Source organism: Aplysia californica, unplaced genomic scaffold (assembly GCF_000002075.1).
Source record: "Aplysia californica isolate F4 #8 unplaced genomic scaffold, AplCal3.0 scaffold01577, whole genome shotgun sequence".
In the NCBI taxonomy this organism is placed as follows: Eukaryota; Metazoa; Mollusca; class Gastropoda; order Aplysiida; family Aplysiidae; genus Aplysia; species Aplysia californica.
The window spans coordinates 128,609-134,105 of NW_004798847.1; the positions used below are offsets into that span (position 1 = coordinate 128,609).

Consider the following 5,497-nt stretch of genomic DNA (forward strand, 5'->3'; position numbering starts at 1 on the left):
CTAGACTGGCAGAAGTACGGCTAGACTCGCAGTCTAGCCGTACTTATTCTTAATATGATGGCTAGACTGACCATTTAACAAAAAAATAGGCCTACTGAATTGTAAATATACATTTTTAGTGTGCAGTACCTACCTAAAGTATTTGCATTTGAGACGAAACCAGGTGCCTTAATGACAGTGTATGTATTTGTATTTTAAACCTCCTGTTTTCTAATGTTAATAGGGCCTAAGATAAGTACGGCTAGACTGGCAGTCTAGTCGTACTTAGCCAGGCTAGTCGTACTTAAGGACGGCTAGACTGTCAGGCTAGCCGTACTTAATATTGATGGCTGAATTGTAAAAGAAATTTTTAGTTTGCAATGCCTAAAGTATTTGTATTTCAGACAAAACAAAAAGGTGCCTTTCTGACTTGCATGCATTTGAACCTGAATAATTACTAGATCTAGATCTAGATCTAGATCTAATGAGACCTGTGTACTTAACAGGCTTGAGTCGATAGGGCCAAACCTAGATCTAAGTACGGCTAGACTCTCAGTCTAGCCGTACTTAAGTACGGCTAGCCACTTCGATTAAATATTAGTTATAAATTAGTATTAGAATCTTCTAGATCTAGATCTAGTCTAGATCCTAGTATTAGTATTAGGTATTAAGGTTAGGCTCACCGTGTGCTATTCCCATTATACACAAAACCCTAGATTTAGCTCTACAAAGGCCAGTCCTACCCCTGTACACTGCATGCAGTGCCAGTGGTCATAAGTTAGAATCACTACACTACAGTCTACAGACTACATCTATACTAAGTTAGGGACTAAGAGCTAAGAAGTACTAAGAAGGAGAAGCAAGCCTAGCTGTGAGTCTTGTTTGGTTCTACACGACTGATACAACATCTAGAATCTAGATCTAGATCTATACTAGCCTATGCAGTTCCAGTGGACATTAGTTAGTTATAATAAGTTAGGGACTAAGAAGAAGTAAGAAGGAGGGGCAAGCCTAGGCTAGGCCTAGGTCTGGATTCTAGGTCTAAATCTGGTCTCTCTCCCTTGGTTCTAGATCTACATGATACAACATCTAGAGTCTAAATCTAGATCTAGATCTATACTAGCCTACACTGCACAGCTTTCAGCTACAATAAACCACCACAGCCATCTGATCATTACCTTAGGTTCTGAATTCAGATCAACAAGGCACAGACAACACGTTCGCAACTGTATGCAGTTTCGCTTTCGACAACGCGGCTTCCGCTTGGCAAATGTTTATGTTTTTCCTAATTTCTGAGCACAAACGAGGGGTGGTGTGCAATCTACCGAAGAAAGGCGATGGAAGCCGTGACTGAACGTAAAAGACCAAGCGAGTTAAATTATAAAATACAGAGAGAGAGAGAGAGAGAGAGAGAGAGAGAGAGAGAGAGAGAGAGAGAGAGAAAGAGAGAGATAGAAAGAGAGAGGGGGGGGAGAGAAAGAGAGAGAGCTAGAGAGAAATATATTGAGAGAGAGACAGAGAGAGAAAGATAGAGAGAGAAATAGAGAGTGAGAGAGCAATAGATAGAGAGAAATAGAGAGAGAGAGAGAGAGAGAGAGAGAGAGATGGGGGGGGGGGGGTAGGTGTATGGGGAGATAACAACTTTCAAACGATTGTCTTTCTCTTTCACGAAGGGTTTGTCCACTGAAATAAAATACGCATACAGTGCGTCTTTATCGAAGAGCGCAGACCTCCGGGACACAACGGGAAGAGCAGATTTGCACACCTCGTCTTTTTTTCTGTGCTTTTGTTCGTCTGTACTTCGGTCTGTAGTGTAATAATGGTTAAGGCTGGCTTTTCTTCTTCTTCTTCTTCTTCTTCGTCTTCTTCTTCTTCTTCTTCTTCTTCGTCTTCTTCTTATTCTTCTCCTTCTCCTTCTCCTTCTCCTTCTCCTTCTCCTTCTCCTTCTCCTTCTTCTTCTTCTTACTGCTTCCCCACCACCACTTTCTCTCATCTCTCATTTGTAAACAGCAATGATAGTACATAACAAGATGGGCCACTTCTCTCTTTGAGCCAATTAAAAAAGTGTCCTCAAAATTTGGTGGCGCCCTCTTCACAAAAGCGCACTCTTTGCCAACAGAGTTACCCTACTTGAGTTTTTAAAAATCAAAGTGAAACTAGCATGTTTTGGGATAAATTTCGGAAGAACGCTTTTTTAAAATGGTTACGCTGACAAAAAAACCTCTTCCGGAGGAAAGGGTGATGGTTTTCTTCGTTTAATTTGACTTTAGAATGAAAGGCGAGAGGTCATTAAAATTTTAAAAACCCTAAAACTACGCACTGAACGTACCCGAACTGCTGATGAACAGCAGTCGATCTGCGCACGCAAGGAGGTGCTATTCCTATTCTTCTTCTGGAAAAACGAAAGAGAGCTTCAAAACAGACTGCAGCGCCATCTGAAGCAAAGAGCATACTTCCTGCGGACACTTTTTTGGCTGAGTGGCCCATCTTGTTATGTACTATCATTGTAAACAGCTACTAGTATCGATTACTCAATGTACATTACTACTCAAATTTTTTAGCTCCCCGTTAAAAATCTTTAGGCTTAGAACTCAAATTCCCATATTTAGGATAAGAAACATAAGTTTTAAGGAACAGAGCCCCGTACAGTGGTTTAAAATGTTTGCAGTGTGAGATATGACGTGCGATTCTTAAATAATCGGGTATCGATATTTGATAATTTCGATAATATACCATTAAACGGTATTTTCAACAAATTTCTTTCTTTCCGATTCATGCCGATTATCAGTGTGTTATAGAGGAAGTTTTCTGGTTCTAATGACCTAGAGAGAGAGTGAGAGAGAGAGAGAGAGAGAGAGAGAGAGAGAGAGAGAGAGAGAGAGAGAGATAAAGAGGGTGGGTTGGAGCAGAGAGAGGGGGGGATTAGGGGTTATGGGGTGACAACATCTTTGCCCCTTATTTTCAAAATATTTTTTTCTCTTTCACGAAAGGTTTGGCGATGATTTGTATTTTCCGCTAGACTGGAAAAATATACGCCCAAAGTGAGCTTTTTCTATGAGCGCAGACCTACGGGACACACCGGGAAGTGCTGCTGACTCTCTCTCCCTCTCTTTCTCTCTCTCCCCTCTCTCTTTTTCCTGAGTGTGTGCGTACATGCGTGCAAGCGTGTGTGCATGCGTGCGTGCGTGCGCGCATGCATGCATGTGCGTGTGTTTGTGTGCGTACAATATATGTATATGGCTGTCGCATTGGTCTTTTATCGATAATTTGTCTCACTTATATTATATGAATGTACGAATAAGAAAACAACTCAAGCCCGACTTTCGACTGGAAATGTTTTAATGAAATATACCTATTTCGGGTCGGACTGCCAAGCGCGCGCGAGTGTATGTGTGTGTGTGTGTGTGTGTGTGTGTGTGTGTGTGTGTTGGTGCGTGCGTGTGTGCGGGTTTGAGGATGCGTGAGAACTCACCGTCTCCTCGTCGCTGGCAAACGGCTGGCGCTGCTCCTCTCCGCGAAGATTCCGAGATCGGGGGAAAGAGAAGGGGAAAAATGGACCTGACCAAAACTGTTACGGTTACCAGGTCAGAGGGCTTGGAAACGTTATTTAAAATTAATACCTACAGAACGACACTGACGCAGTCGGTTTAAACATGAGGGACGGAGCGGGGATGCCCGTCGACACCAAAACTATTTTTGCCCGTGCTGTAGCCTGTCCGATGAAAAGACACGATTTTCTTATGGATGACTTGAGACAGACGGCACCGATTGTTAATGTTATCGAGCTACCGTTCCCGGTCTTGTATCAGTTTGTCCCATTTACATATCAATATCCGTAAGAAAATAGTTCCGCCCGACTCATATCGAGCAATATTCTGGCCTCTCTAAGAAAAGTGCCCTTCCACACCAATCTATAACGTTGAAAAAAGTTTTGCTCGAAAAGACAAAACGGGGTTGTCACTCGTTTAGAGGGCACTCTTCGGGAGAAGTAGTCCCGGCCTTATTCCGTAGAAATAACACTTGCAATCGGAAACAAAAAAGGAAGCCGATTAAAAAATTAATGTGGGAAATATTCTAAACTTGAAGTAAGGGAAAAAAATTACCGAAGACAGCTTTTTTACTCGACTTGTGTTTTTGTTTCTGACTACAAGTCTTAGTGTTATTTCTATGGTGTTAAGCCGGGACCACTTCCCTCGAAGAGTGCCGTTTAGAGAATCTAGGTTAAAAGTAAACGGGATCGAAAGTTATTCGACAAAAAATCTAGGCTTATGCTTTTGTGTCGGACGAGCTGCGAAAAATTTCCCAAACTGAAATGACGGTTCGAGATCTAGGCCTACTCACTTAGTTGACTTAGTCACCCGAGCCCCCAACTTTTAATTAGTTAAAACCGTTCGGCTCACCGTGTGACATTTCCAATCAAACACTAAACAACCCTAGATCTAGCATTGAGCATTGCCATTATAGTCATTTGTTAGTGAATGCCATTCTAAGTCGGTAATGATAATAATAGTAATAGGAAGCTTACTTGGTTGACTAAGCGTTCGGCTCACCGTGTGATATACAATCAAACTCTTTTCTAAACAACCCTAGATTTAGCTCTACAAAGTGCCCAGCTGAGATAGATCTAACATTGCCATTAGATCTAGAATCTAGATCTAGTCATTAATTAGTGGATGCCAATACTCGGTAATAGAGGAAGCTTAAATTTGTTTTACTAAATTAGTATTAGTAATAAGGGTTAGGCTCACTGTGTGCTATTCCCATCAAACTTCAAACAAACTTAGATTTAGCTCTACAAAGGCCAGTACATTGCATGCAGTTCCAGTGGACATTAGTTAGTTATAATAAGTTAGGGACTACTAAGAAGGAGAGGCAAGCCTAGGCCTAGGTCTACATTCTAGATCTATATTTATATTTATAATAATTTATATCTAGATATATAGATCTAAGGAGGTCTAGATCTGGTCTCTCTCCCTCGAGAGACTCTGTGGGTCTTGTTTGGTTCTACACGATACACTATCTAGAGTCTAGATCTAGATCTATACTAGTCTACACTGCAAAGCTTTCAGCTACAATAAACCACCACAGCCATCTGATCATTACCTTAGGTTCCGAATTCAGATCAACAAGGCACAGACAACACGTTCGCAACTGTATGCAGTTTCGCTTTCGAATCAGAGACAACGCGGCTTCCGCTTCCAAATGTTTATGTTTTTTCTATTTCTGAGCACAGACGAGGGGTGGTGTGCAATCAACCAGAGAGACAGAGAGACAGAGAGACAGAGAGACAGAGGGAAGAAGAGAAAGAGAGAGTGAGAGACAGAGAGACAAAGAGGGAAGAAAAGAAAGAGAGAGAGAGAGGGTGAGAGAGAGAAAGAGAGAGACAGAGAGACATAGAGACAGAGAGAGATAGAGAGAGATAGAGACTGAGAGAGAGAAAGAGAGAGAGGCAGAGAGAGAGGCAGAGAGCCGCCGAGAGCAGAGAGAGAGGAAGAGAGAGAGACAGAGGAAGAAGCAG

General features: G+C 42.0%; 1 protein-coding gene across 7 annotated transcripts in view; it reads right to left on the minus strand.

Annotated features, from left to right (window-relative positions):
- The window catches only part of LOC101858239, a 75,832-nt gene that overhangs the window by 55,272 nt on the left and 15,063 nt on the right, over positions 1-5,497 (minus strand). The window lies entirely within an intron of this gene.